General features: G+C 39.4%; 1 long non-coding RNA gene across 1 annotated transcript; it reads left to right on the top strand.

The window, feature by feature from the left end:
- The first annotated feature begins 9,054 nt into the window (after positions 1–9,054).
- On the top strand, positions 9,055–13,091 carry LOC145530553 (uncharacterized). The gene is made up of 4 exons (XR_014071892.1): positions 9,055–9,187; positions 10,064–10,159; positions 10,392–10,554; positions 11,961–13,091. It is a non-coding gene; the product is annotated as an uncharacterized LOC145530553 (long non-coding RNA).
- Positions 13,092–15,439: the final 2,348 nt, after the last annotated feature.

Here is a 15,439-nt window from a genome sequence, read left to right on the forward strand (position 1 = left end):
AAATGAAAATTTTGGCCCACTCAATATAATGTTCTTTTTCTGTAGAATCTATTATACAACCCCTATCCTCCTTGACCAACTTCTCTGCATCTTTCCTATCTCAGCCTAAATTTTATCTCTGAATATCCTTCCCTGAATCTTTAGATGGACTACGTGTGTGCATGCTAAGTCGCTTCAGTCATTTTCTACTCTTGATGAACCTGTGGACTGTACCCTGCCAGGCTCCTCTATCCATGGGATTCTCTAGGCAAGAATGCTGGAGTGGGTTGCCATGACTCCTCCAGGGGATCTTCCCGACCCAGGGATTGAACCTATGTCTCCTGAAGCTCCTGCATTGGCAGGCTGTTTCTTTACCACTAGGGCCACCTAGGAAGCCCTTAGAGGGACTAGATACCACTTATTTGGACTCTAGCCAGCTTAGTGGTCTATTGCCTCCACTAAAGTGAAGTTTCCTCAAGGAAGAAACAGTATCTTGCTCCCTCATGTAATCCTATGACCAAGCGTGGTGTCTGGCATAGAGCTGACATTCCTAAGCTATTTGTTGAATAAATACTTAATTTCTTGTTAGGAAATAAGCATGGCTTGAACAATCATATTTATATTTTGTTTAAAAATCTCTGTATAATTCAGCTACTACTTAGGAACAAGTATCATTTTATTAATCAAGCACCTTAGAAGTCATTGCAATTTCATGAAACTTAAAAAAAAAAAAGATTTAGAACTTGGTGAGTGGGAATGGATCTAGTAATGAAGCTAAAACCTACTGTAAAATGTGAAAGTTGAAGAGGCTTCACTTCCCTTAGGGTAGAGTAGTGTTCTCTTCTGTATTTTTTAAAAATTGTACTTGGAAACTATTTCCCCCATTTTATGCCCCATTATTTATTGTCCTGCTCGGTGGATTTTTTTCTTTAGAGTTCTTTTTGTGCCTGGTTTGCCCTGAGGGAAAGGATGATACAGAACTCTCATTTGTCTCTCTTACTATGTATTATTACTGGGAAACGTCAGGACAAATGCCATGTAAATAAATAAAATGCTCTAGAAGCTTTAGCTCTCACTGTTAGGCAGTGGGGAGAAGGAGCAAATGTTTAAGTTTTAAGAGATAGCCTTAATAAATAGCTGCCATTTTCCATAGCATGGGAGAAAAAGCGTGTTCTCCTCAAGCATGTGTAATTTGGCATCAAGGATTAATAAAATACTATTGAGTCTGGCCCTGCTCTCTGTTTGTAACAATGGTTATTTGGTTTTATCACAGCCTGGCAGTCTTAATTCTATTAAACTGAGTGTACATAGTCAGTTATCAAGTAACAAAATCAATCTATTGAAAGGATTATTATCTTTTATTAGGAGAGGCCAAGCAAAGCTGATTCATTTTCCATTACTCTGGGGACTCATTTTTGGTTAATCTCTTTCTGATTTCCCCAATCATGTGGAGTATCAGTAAAATCCAGTCAGATTTACCTTTCTGTAAACTCCACATGAGGAAACAGTTCCTCTCAGACAGGCTGAATCTCCTCCCAGGTACTCCCCTTGGGATAGGGTTCCGGGAGCTTCGGTCTATTTATAATTTCTGTGCATCTGAGGGCTGACATGTGAGCTGTCAGCACAAAGAACATAGTGCAACTATTTGGAGAAAATTACAGGGTGCACTCCCCCCACCCCCAGAAGGGTTGAGAATTGAGTGTTCTGGTGAAATGAACATCCCTGGCAACACAGACCACCACACTGTCTCTAATGCCATCCATAGACTGTCATAGTACTCGCTATCTATGGATTACAAATTTTCATACAATAAATATCTGAGGGCTCTGAGGACACTGTTCCCGTCACATTCTGTGTGGAATTCACTCACCAAAGATGGCCTCTAATGAACTATGCTTCCCAATATTTATGACCTCATACTGTCCCCTTCATATTGAGTCTGGGCTGATACTATGACTTGCTTTTTCGATAGAATGCAGCAGAAATGAAGAAGTATTTGCACTTCTGAGGGTCTGAGTGATCATGTAACGGTCATATTTCTCTGAAGGAGAGACCACGAGAAGATACTATATAGAAAGCATATATGAAAAGGAGATGCACTGAGTCTGTATGGAAATAGAGAAATAGAGATAGAGATTAAAATGTTAGAGAGAGGGAAAGAAAAACATCCAGCTGTCCCAGCATCCCAGCTAAGCCCAGCTATCTCTGCCAGGCACATTAGTGAAGCCATTCTGGACATTCCATCTTTGACACGGAATATGGAGCCACCGTCTGACTGAAGTCGCCTAAGGAACTGCAAGCAAGACCAGAAGAAGAACCATACAGCTGAGTCCCAATCAACCCACAGAATAAAGAGAAAGAGTAGAGTGATTGTTGTTTTAGGGCACTAGCTTTTGAGATAATTTATTATGCACTCATAGATAACCACAGTTCAGTTCAGTTCAGTTGCTCAGTCGTGTCCGACTCTTTGCAACCCCATGAACCGCAGCATGCCAGGCCTCCCTGTCCATCACCAGCTCCCGGAGTCCACCCAAACCCATGTCCATTGAGTCAGTGATGCCACCCAACCATCTCAAACTCTGTCATCCCCTTCTCCTCCTGCCCTCAGTCTTTCCCAGCATCAGGGTCTTTTCAAATGAGTCAGCTCTTAGCATCAGGTGGCCAAAATATTGGAGTTTCAACTTCAGCATGAGTCCTTCTAATGATCATTCAGGACTGATTTCCTTTAGGATGGACTGGTTTCCTTTAGGATGGACTGGTTGGATCTCCTTGAAGTCCAAGGGACTCTCAAGAGTCTTCTCCAACACCACAGTTCAAAAGCATCAATTCTTCGATGCTCAGCTTTCTTTATAGTCCAACTCTCACATCCATACATGACCACTGGAAAAACCATAGCCTTGACTAGATGGACCTTTGTTGACAAAGTAATGTCTTTGCTTTTCAATATGCTATCTAGGTGGGTCATAACTTTCCTTCCAAGGAGTAAGCATCTTTTAATTTCATGGCTGCAATCACCATCTGCAGTGATTTTGGACCCCCCTAAAATAAAGTCAGCCACTGTTTCCACTGTTTCCCCATCTATTTGCCATGAAGTGATGGGACCAGATGCCATGATCTTTGTTTTCTGACTGTTGAGCTTTAAGCCAACTTTTTCACTCTCCTCTTTCACTTTCATCAAGAGGCTCTTTAGTTCTTCTTCACTTTCTGCCATAAGGGCGGTGTCATCTGCATATCTGAGGTTATTGATATTTCTTCCAGAAATCTTGATTCCAGCTTGTGCTTTGTCCAGCCCAGAGTTTCTCAAGATGTACTCTGCATGTAAGTTAAATAAGCAGGGTGACAATATACAGCCTTGTATACAGTACTCCTTTTCCTATTTGGAACCAGTCTGTTGTTCCATATCCAGTTCTAACTGTTGCTTCCTGACCTGCATACAGGTTTCTCAAGAGGTAGGTCTGGTGGTCTGGTATTCCCATCTCTTTCAGAATTTTCCACATTTTATTGTGATCCACACAGTCAAAGGCTTTGGCATAGTAGGAACCCTAAAACTCTAAAATAGTTTAGTTCGGCCGTCTTTATACTACAAGTGAGGAGACTGAGGACCAGAAAATTTTTTCATTTGAGCAACGTTACCAAGTAATTTAGAAAAAATGCTGGGATTAGAACTCTCTGTATTCCAATTAAGATGTATATTCATCTTACTATGTTAAGTTACTTTCAATACATAAACACTGAAAACATCTCTGTGACCCAGAAATTTCACTTTTGAGAATGTATCATTAGGAAATTAAAAAAAAAATTGTGTCTGAAGAAATTTATCACTAATTACTTATAATAACAAACAGTTGTTTTGTTACAGGAAACAAACTGTAAGTCAAAATATAGAGGCACAATTAAGAAATTTGTTGTCTTTACACTTAAACAAATAACGTGTAGCAATTAAAAATGATTTTGAATAGAATGAGGAATACATGGTATAATGTTAAGTGAAAAAAGGGGAGCACAATGAAGTCAGGACACAAAATACTTTATGTAAGATCCCTAAAATTAGTTCTTTTTTTTTTTTTTTAAGAATAGCTAGAGAAAGCAGGTTGAAAAAAAATTAATGATAATTATCAAGAAGTAGTAAGACTAACCTGGAAAAGGGAATGGCAACCCACTCTAGTATGCTTGCCTGGAGAATTTCAAGGACAGAGGAACCTGGTGGGTTACAGTCCATGAGGTCACAACGAGTTGGACACGACTGAGTGAATAACACACACACACACACACACACCAGTAAAATAGAGTATACATTTTCAGCCATGTTTCTTGTATTATTTCCATATTTTCATAATGGAGCCACATATTGGAAAAAAAACCCTACTGATTTTAATTTAATGTCTTTTATTTAAAAGGCACTTTGGGGTTTTCTATGCCCTTTGAACTTGTCATTATATAGTCCTTTGCTGACAGAAGAGAGAAGAAATAGAGAGTATGACATTACTTTTCTTATGTGTTCTTTTCTTAATATGATCCTGATGTCAGCTTAATTTAATTTGTGTTCTTCTTATAAAAGAATGGAACAAAATAAAATTCCATTCTAGTTACTTATATTCTTTGCTTTTTCCCCCAATTCTACATAATTAGATTGTAAATAGTATTTAAAATACAAAATGTATCTTTCCCTATACAAGAAAATTAAAATATTAATTAAAAGAAAATTAACTTGATATTCCTCTTCCTATTTTCCATTTCCAGTTTTTAAATTTAGAACAGATTAGTTCAAAAAAGAAAACTGCCTGTCTCCTTAGAGAAGAAGTTACTATTCTTGAAAGTGGGAACTAGCCTGTTATTCATTAGCTGGTGAGTTGTTAATTCACAGCTGAGTCTTTCACTCAGATACCTATGCAACAAACCTATTTCTCAAATGATTTATTTTTATTGCTAAGATTTTATAGTTGGTATGATATGCATGTGTGCGTGTGAATTTGCTTCAGTCATGTCCTACTCTTGATGATCCTATGGACTGTAGCCCACCTGGCTCCTCTGTCCATAGGGTTCTCCAGGCAAGAATACTTGAGTAGGGTTGCCATGCCTCCTCCAGGGATCTTCCTAACTCAGGGATTGAACACACATCTTCTGTATCCCATGCAGATTCTTTACCCACTGAGTTTCCTGGGAAGCCCTGGTATGATATAATGAAGAGTAAAATATCAACAGTAAAGCTATTCTTATTTGTTAGCAAGAATTTTAACTTGAAATCTGATTAAAACTTAAAAATCTAATTTTGATGTTTTCAATCAATTTTCAAATTTAGAGTTTCCATTCCCCATTTTTGTTATTCTTGCCTATACTTTCAACTTGTTCAGTGCCTGGCTGTAACCCAGAATGGGTTTAAATACAGTTCAAATATCTGAAAAGGCTGATTATTTGAATCATAATACTAAGGTGTAATAAGCAAAACAGGGAAGAAATACCTCTGAGGCAGGAAAGACATGGCTGGGCCCAAGGATAGCCTCCTACTGCATATGCAGTAGGCAGAAGGCAAAGCCACCTCCTTGTTTTGCACTTAATGATGCCATGTGCAGGGAGGATTGGCATCTAAGACAGAGACTTTGTAGCATCTGAGCAAGAAACTCTGACCATGAAAACCAAGGAGCATGTGCTCTAAGGTAGGAGGTAGATATGTGCTGTGCTCGGCTCACTAGTGTCTGATTCTTTGCAACCCTATGGACTGTAGCCCACCAGGCTCCTCTGTCCATGCGATTTTCCCAGCAAGAATACTGGAGTAGGTTGCCATTTCCTCCTCCAGGGGATCTTCCTGACCCAGGGATCAAACCCATGTCTCCTGCATCTCCTGTATTGCAGGTGAATTCTTTACCACTGAGCCATCAGGGAAGCCCAGGCGATTGATATGCTTTGGGTTGACCTGTTGCAACCAGTTTCCTGCTGACCATTTGAGATAAACTACTGTTGGGACGATGGGCTCTGATTGGGTGAAAGACAAAGCAACCCACCGCAACCCCCTCCTTTTTGTGGTCAAGGAGATTTCCCAGCCCAACACATGTGCAGAGGGGAGGGTCTCAAGTTGTTCTCTAGTAACCTTGTCCACATTGTAATATAATTATCTCAGTAGCATTGAGGTTTTGGACCCCCACCCAAGTGGGTTTCACTTAGGTATTCAATAGGTCAACACAGGGATACAAAGTATGCCAGCATATGTCATTAAGGTGTTCAAGAATAGAAAAAAAAAAGTCTCTTTATCACAGAAGGTATGAACATATTTTGAATTTGAAACAGGCATAAACACTTTAATCTTCTTCATTAGATGTTAATCTTATTCCTAAATCTAATCTAATGTTTCAAAATAAGTCTGTTTCCATTAGTAATTTATAACATACATGATTTCATCTTTAGGTGACTTCAAGTTTGGGGAGCAGCCTGGAAAGTATGTGCTGAGGAAATAAAATATACTTTGTTTCAAATGACTTATACCTTCTATTTATTCTTTGTAGCCTACCTTGAGTTTCACTAAAGAAGATATCTGCTAGCAGTTGTAGATTGGACATGATATTCAGACAATTTCTGGTGCCTGTCCAGTTCTTATTTCTTGCAGGAAAACTGTCATGTACATGGGTGCTTCTCTAAAGCTGCATTTAAAAACCCTATGACTTGACTGCTTACTATGGATGACTGGATCATAGGGAAACAAGTGTTCAGCTGAGCCAATTACATTCTTTCCTCCTGATTTTGGAGTTGGAACACAACAATGTGGGCCAACTGTGCATGCTAGATATTGAAGGACATGCAAACTTAGTCTGGGGCTGAGACAGCCTTTGGGCAATGACTTTGGGACGACACACTCTGAAAGATAAGCACAGAGAACTGGTCTTCGACACCAAGCAGGATAACTAGAGACAACAGGAGAAAGACAGCTGTATTTTCAATCCTGGAGAACAGCCTTTGTTCCTAAAAGCTTCCCAGTTCAAATTCTAGTTCTTGGGCCGCCCTGGCTGTGTTCCTGCTTCTGGTATGTCTCAGAAGTCCGCTGAGTCTTTATAGTACTTTCTACTCTTCTTATTGTGTGAATTTCTGTTTCATATCACCAAAAAAGCTTTGCCTAAGTCATAGACTTCTTCTAATTTGTAGTAGCGTGTAAACGCCAAATTTTCAAGTGGCATTCCATAGGAGACACTAAACTGTTTGACTGTATTCTTTTAAGTACAGGGCCCTTATCTTTCAGTTATTCACAGGTGATAGCACAGTATGTAATATAGAGGAAGCACTACCCCTAGTTGAGCTTGATTAAGTGAACAGCGGGAATCACATGAAAATCTGGTATAGCTGCACCACCCACTTTGTGAATTACCCAATTATTTTTGATATCAATGGATTGTTTTCATATTTTTGTACTTGTTTCTTTATATTTGTAGTCTGTACAATTGACTTGTGCCAGCCTAGCTTTAAAGTGTTGATGTCATTAAATCACACATAAGGGGGAGTTTGTGTTCTCATTTAACTGTCAGTCCAGACATGTATAAAGGTCCTGAAAAACAAAGAACCCTCCGGCTTACAGTAATGTTCATGGCTTTTTGCTATCTTGCAAGTTTTCATACATACCTCAGTTGGAGTTTGTTGTAGATCAGATGAATGGATGAGATTTTCTCTAGAGTGAAAGGTCATTATCTTCCTCAGAGAATTTGGTCAGTAACAACCAGAATTAAAGATTCTGCAACAACATGGCCCTCCTCCCCTTTTCTTTTTGGTTGAATAAATCATAGTCATGACTATCCATCCATTGTCACTTTGATCCTGATCTTCATTCAATCATACTGTGCTACTTTCAACAAATACTGATTTTTCTGCACCTAGCAGAGGAAATGGAGAAAGCAATGGCAACCCACTCCAGTACTATTGCCTGGAAAATCCCAGGGATGAAGGAGCCTGGTAGGCTACAGTCCATGGGTTGCTAAGAGTCAGACATAACTGAGCGACTTCACTTTCACTTTTCCCTTTCATGCACTGGAGAAGGAAATGGCAACCCACTCCAGTATTCTTGCCTGGAGAATCTTATAGCTAGTGAGAATCTTATAGCTATCATTTATTGAGCACTTAGTATGTGCCAGGCATTGTACTAAATATATGTGTTATCTCATTTAATATTTAATGTAATCTATGAGAGATATATGGGCTTTTCTGGTGGCCCAAATGGTAAAGAATTCGTCAATCCCTGGGTTGGGAAGATACCCTGGAGAAGAGAATGGCTACCCACTCCAGTATTGTTGCCTGGAGAATTCCATGGACAGAGTAGCCTGCTGGGCTACAGTGCATGGGATCTCAGGGTCAGACATGACTGTGCAACTAACACTTTCACTTTTTCACTTCTCAAGAGAGCTATATTCTGATTTTACAGGCAAGGAAATAGCAGGTTAGAGAGTAAGTAAACTTTTCCAAAGCTACTCAACAAGCAAACTGAGATGCCAACATACGAATATCAGTTGTTTGTCTCCAAGACCTTATTCCCTACTACTAGATTAACATAATATTAATGGAAGAGCCTAGTTTAGTTCAGTTAAATAATCCTCCTTGAATAAATTATGGAGGGCATACCCCAATGATGTAATTATAATGTCATATCATTTTTAGTGTATTGATATTAAACTATAAATCATATATTTTTATTTTTGGTATCTTTGCTTAATTTATTCCACTAATAACATTTTATTGGGTATTTACATTTTAAATAATAGTCAGTATCTAGAATGATACTGAAAATTGGTACTATGAGGTTGAAATGAACAAGATAGAATTTAACAAACATAAATGTAAGAACTGGCTCTTGAGTTCAAGAAAGCAAAGTAAGAATACCTGAGAGAAACAATCTACGTGGCTTAGCATATCTGAAATTGTGATTTAAAATAAAAATATATATTTGGCTTTTGTTCCTGGCACAGAGCTGCTAAAACCCTTGGAATTTCTGAAGCAGTGAAAGTAATCAACATGTCTTTTGTTATGTTAACTAGGTAACTTTTGGTAAGTTTCTAGGTAACCACAAGGAGGGAGATGGTTGCCAGGGGAATCAAGGAAGTGATTAGAGGGTTGGAACTTTCAGTCCTATTCCCCTGAATTCCAGGGAGTGGAGAGAGGTTGGAGATGTATCAGTTGCCAAAGACCAGAGATTTATCAATCATGCCTATGTAACTGGGCTTCCCTGGTGGTTCAGACGGTAAAGAATCTGCCTGCAATGCGGAAGACACAGGTTCAATTCCTGAATGCAAAAGATCCTCTGGAGAAGGGAATGGCTACCCACCCCTCTGTAATAATACCCTCATAAAACCACAAAAGGACAAGTCCATAAAGCTTCCGATGGGTGAATATGAAGAGATTCTAGGAGAGTATCCTGCTGGGAGAGGGCTTGGAAACATAGCGCCCCATCTTACATACTCTCTGTGCATCGGTTCTATCTGGCTATTCTCCTCTGATATCCTTTTAGAATAAGCTGATTCTCTAGCATTTTTTATGAGTTCTGTGAATCGCTTTAGCAATTAATTCAACCTGAAGAGGGGAGTTATGGGAACCTCTGATTTACAGCCAATCAGAAGCACAGGTGACAAACTGGACTTACTTTTGGTGCCTGAAGTGGGGACAGTCTTGTGGGACTGAGTCTATACTTTGTGGGATCCGAGGCTATTTCCAGGTAGATAGTGTCAGAATTAATTACTTGATCAGAGCTAAGGGCTTAATGGTGTGGGGGAACACACACACACACACACACACACACACACACACACACACACACTGGAGCATGTGTAAAAAACACTTTGGGAATTTGGTTTATAGTCAGCTGCAAGAGAGGCAACCTTTTGATGTGGGCGCTCAGAGAACTGTAATCATAAGAGTATTATTAGAACAATGAAGGGGGTTAGTTACAGGCTGTTTTCCATTGACTGCGTTGAACACCTTTGGAATTTTAAATTCTAGGTGCCATGGAGCATATGGATATGTAAGTCTGTGTGTGCTTGAGTGTGTGTTAAGTCACTCATTCGTGTCTGACTCTTTATGACCCTATGGACTGTAGCCCTCTTGGCCTCTCTTCCCATAGGATTCTCCAGGCAAGAACACCGGAGTGGATTGCCATGCCTTCCTCCAGGGGATATTCCCAACCCAGGGATCGAACCTGTATCTCCTGCATTGGCAGGTGGGTTCTTTGCCTCTAGCACCACCTGGGAAGCCCATGTATGTCCACATGAATTGCTAAAAGGGTTGAAATCCTGTCAAAGAGAAAATGAATGTTTTGGTGGGAGAGAATAGAATTATAACTATCTTTAAATATTCAGAGATTTTCCAAGTGGAATGAGGCCAGAGACTGGTATACAAAGGAAAGGGTGGGCTGTGGATGATAATTAAATCAGAGCCTTTTGTTTTAACAGGAGGAAGACATTTTTGATAGTGCCGTTTCAGGATGGCATGGGCTGCTTCCGTTAGGAGGTGGATATTTAGCCCTACATTCAAGAACACACAGAACAGCAAATATCAGAAAACTGATCAACAAATACAAATTACCTCCTCCCTGAGAAAATTCTAAATTATGCGGTAAATCTATAACTTCAGAAACAAAGGATTGAAGATGCCAAATAATGTTTTAGATAGTCTCAAAGGCAGCCAGGACTGACCTATTTCTATTGGTATATCTATGCTGCTCAACCTACTCAATTTTCTGGTGCAAAATATTTAAAAATAGATCATTAGAAATATTTGTCCAGAATAACTGTGGCTTGTGCTAATAGAGAGTTCCTAGACTTTATAGTGGCTTCTCTGGTGGCTCAGATGGTAAAGAATCTGCCTGCAATATAGGACACCCAAATTCAGTTCCTGGGTTGGGAAGATCCCCTGGAGGAGGAAATGGCAACCCACTCCAGTATTCTTGCCTGGAGAATTCCATGGACAGATGAGTCTGGCAGGCTACAGTCCATGGTGTTGCAAAGAGTCGGACATGAAAGAATTTTTAGAAATGTAATAGAAAAAACAAACTAGTCAATCTGGTAAAACATACTGAAAAATATGTGTGCCATATATCATATATCACTTATATGATATGTAATATTATATGACATGTGGAATCTAAAATACATACCTACAAAACAGGATCAGACTAATAGACATAGAAAACAAACTTATGGTTACCCAAGGGGATGGGGGTGGTTTAGGATTAATATATAAACACTACTACATACAAAACATGTAAATAACAAGGACTTTATAGCACAGGGCTTCCCAGGTGATGCAGTGATAAAGAATCTTGCTCCAGTGCAGGAGACACAAGAGACATGGGTTTGATTCCTGGGTCAGGAAGATTCTCTGGAGTAGGAAATGGCAATCTGCTCCAGTATTCTTGACTGGAAAATTCCATGGGAGAGGAGCCTGATGAGTTACAGTCCATGGGATCACCAAGAGACACAGCTGAGCACACACATACACACACACAGTACTGCACGGGGAACTATACTCAATACCTTATAATAACCTATAATGGAAAAGAATCTGAAAGAGACTGTCTATCTTTGAATCACTTTTCTGTATACTTGTGACTAACACAACATTGTAAATTAACTATACTTCAATTTAAAAAAACTTTAAAGTAAAGAAAAATATGGTTGTATGCTGCACGTCTCCCAGTCCTAGTCTGCTCCATTCTTCTTCTTAATCTATTTTTGTTTGTTTCATTAAAATGAATTAGAATCAGTAAACACCATTTGCACAGGAACTTCTGGGAACCATCGTTGTTCCTTTGATTTATTAGACAGTCACACGGCCTTTGGTGTATCACCATCTGCAAAAAGTCATGTTTTCGTGGTGTTTTAAATCAGAGAACAGTTGCTCTGCACTGTGGTTTGATCCTCCTCTTCAGGAAGCACACATTACAGTCATGCTTTTTTAGAGAAAAGTATCAAAAAGCGGTTTGTCTTGTGACTTTTTGACTTCTCCTCATCCCTTTCCAGCCACAGTCATCACCCTCCTTCCAGACTCCTGGACTTGAATGTATAATTGCAGCCTGTTGTCTGCAGCATAATTAGAGCCTCATTTGACTTGTTGCCCAGCAGGATGACAAGAGTGCTGGCTGTCAGGCGGGGTCAGAGGTCAGCCATGACCCCACGGACTGCAGGCAGCAGCCTCATCAGGATTCTTGGGAAGTCTCTTCTCAGCTGTGGGACGGGTCTGCAGCTGCCTCTGTGTTTCTGCAGATGACTCTTGGCATGAAAATGTGGACTGTTTTCAAGACACAACATCCCAACATGCCGTCTGATTTCTTGTTTTCTTATGAAAGACATGACAACCATTCTGAAGTGAAAGGAGCTCTTTTCTTGTGCTTTCCATATAAATTTCAATTGGAAGCTGTACCTAGCCACCATTAAAATATGACATCTATTTTCCTTCATACACTGAAGATTTTAAAACAATATTTAAAAAGAATGCTAAATCAAGAGGCTACATTAGGACAAAAACTGCTATGTGTCAAATAGGAAAATAACTTGGACACAAAAAATGAATTGTATTCAGACGGAAAATCCTATAGATTCTGTAAATAAAGGATCAGAAAATCACAATGTAAGAAAAAAAAGCACATCATATGTCAGTTTACCTAATCTTATAGGTGATAAAAGAATAATCCTTAAACAGCATTTCTTATGTTTTATCTAGTGGAGATTTGTCTCTGAGGGGATGCAAATTCGAATATACTTCTAGGGAAAGAATGTTTTAATATTACTGAAGACTGTCCAATCCTATTTTAAATATTTCACATAATTGACATTTTAAAAACTTTAAACAGATATAATGATTGGACTTGTGCTGATTTCAATGAATAAATCTGATAGAAAATATAGTCAAGAATTTCTTGATCAAGTTTTCAGGTAAGACTAAACTAAGCAACAATTATTACTAGGTTATTGTTTCAGAAGTCAGAATACAATATAAGATGACCTTGAGAAATTGTTTAATCTAAAAAGGAGGACATTCAGTAAGGTGGATGGGAGACAATAAAGTTTAAACACAAATATGATAAGGGGTGAGAAATAACTCAAGAAATTTTGTTAAATAAGAGTTTATGAATAAAATACTTTTATGAAATATGCTGATGTGATATCATGATTTAGTAAATGTGTTAGACACCAGGAAGCATGCCTACTATTTCTATTTTACAAAAAGAGAATATTGTATTTCATTTCTGTGATTTCATCTCATTATTCGTGTCAGGGAGCTGGAGTGCCCTCATTTAGTCAGAAGTTAGTGCAGGATTTTAAACCCTAGAAAGCCAGGAGGTCACCAGAGAAGTCATTTTTAGGTTTACCAGGCTGAGGTGCAAACATAGAAATCAGGATGTGGTAGAATACTGAGTAAGCAAACAGGAAGTGAGAGCAGTAAGAATCCTAAGGCAAGCTGAGGTAGATGGCCATGGCAGGGTCAGAGACAGAGGAAGTGAAGAATCAGGTTGTCAAGCCAGAGGTGTGAGCACCAGGGTCACAGTGAGCATGTGGGAAGGCCCCGTTCAGCTTTCTGCCTGCAACAGCGGTATATGAGACATAGATAATTCCAAAGATCTGGTTGTATGACCTCCTTTACCTGACCCTTCTGGTTAATGTTAAGAGAACTACCACCATTACATATTTCCATCTTTAAAATAAAAGTTTCCTTTATTGAGGATTTACTATGTGGTGGGACATAGGATAGGGATTCATTTGTTCATTCATTCCTTTATTCTATAGATACATGTTGAGCCTAGAATGCGCCTGGTACTGTGATAGTATTAGGATGCCGTGTTGAGTAAAACAACATGATCTTTGATCTCATAACAAGGATGAGACAGATATTAATCATATGCTATGTAACCTAAATAAATATAACTATTGTTATTGTTGTTTAGTCACTAAGTCCTATCTGACCTGTGACCCCATGAACTGTAGCCCAGCAGGCTTCTTTGTCTATGGGATCTCCCAGGCAAGAATATTGGAGTGGGTTGCCATTTCCTTCTCTGGGGATCTTCCCAATGACCCAGGGATCGAACCTGTGTCTTGTGCACTGCAAACAGATTCTCTACCACTGAGCCACCTGGGAAGTCCAAATATAAATATACATACAATTAAAAGATGTGATAAGAACTATTAACAATAGAAAAAGACGCTAGGAGATCTGGTGTCCTGACCTCCTCTGAGAAAGTGCTGCAATGTGAAGGATGAGCAGAAAGAGCTGGAGAAAGAGGAGAGAATGGGTACCCTGGACAGAGAATGATTCTTGGAGGATGTGAGAGCCAGGGAGGTATCTGGAAGAATTCCACAAAGATGACTGGGGATGTGGAACAAGGCCAGATCACACAGGGCCTAGAGTGTATGCTAAAAAGCAACAGGAAGCTGTTGAAGGCTTTCAAGTACTGATAGAACATGATCTAATTTTTCTTAAGATAACCCTGGCTCCAGTGTGAAGGATGGGTTGGAACAAATATACAAACTAGTTAAGGAGTCAGTGGCTTGGCTCATCATGAGAAAGACAGGGAATAATAATTCACACCGTGCTCACAACCTATAGGATCCTCATTTTACAGAGGAGCAGACAGAGGCTTGGAGATGTTAATTTCCAAAGCTGCACACTTACAGTGTGAGAGATTAACTCTTTCATGTTGAATCTTTCTGGTCACAGAACTCATTGAAACAAGATTCATAAGAATGTAGAATTGGAGTGGAAACTTAGATCCTATGTAAATTAATTCATTCATTCAAATAAAATTTGTGTGACTGTTCTAGACACAGGGGATAAAATATGGAAACCTCTTCTAATAAAGCTTTTTAGTGGATGAAAATGGTAATAGATTAGCAAACTAGCTACCTAGATATCACTGATAAAGACAAGGTCTTGTGATAAGCAAGGGTGGAATGGCTCCTTTTGTTCAGTGGTAGTGAGAAAGGCTGGGGCTTCCCGGTGGCTCAGCGGTCAAGAATCTGCCTGCAGTGCAGGAAAAGCAGGTTCTATCCCCGGGTCAGGAGGATTCCCTAGAAGAGGGCATGGAAGCTCACTCCACTGTTCTTACCTGGAGAATCCCATGGACAGAGTCAGACACAACTGAAGTGACTGAGCGTACAGTGAGAAACCCTTCCTAAAACCGGAATATGAAGCCAGTCTGAAAGAGGGCAAGAGAAAGAGCCTCTCATGCAGAGAGGATTGCTGAGACAAAGACCATGAGATGGGGACAAGCATGACATATTTGAGGGACAAAAAGAACCTCAGGGTGGCTAGACCTAATATCTTTTCTTTTCCCTGCAATTTACTTGTTGAGTCACTTCCTGAAGAGTACTCATCAGTTTGGATTTTCTTAATGGCATTATAATGGTGTCATTTTATATTAATATGTTCCTCTATCCCCTGTATCTTCTGAAAACTGGCATACAGAGAATTTTGATAGTTGGATTAAAGTTTGATTTCTTTTCTT

This window comes from Giraffa tippelskirchi, chromosome 12 (assembly GCF_054371585.1).
Source record: "Giraffa tippelskirchi isolate mGirTip1 chromosome 12, T2T-mGirTip1v1.2.pri, whole genome shotgun sequence".
NCBI classification, from domain to species: Eukaryota; Metazoa; Chordata; class Mammalia; order Artiodactyla; family Giraffidae; genus Giraffa; species Giraffa tippelskirchi.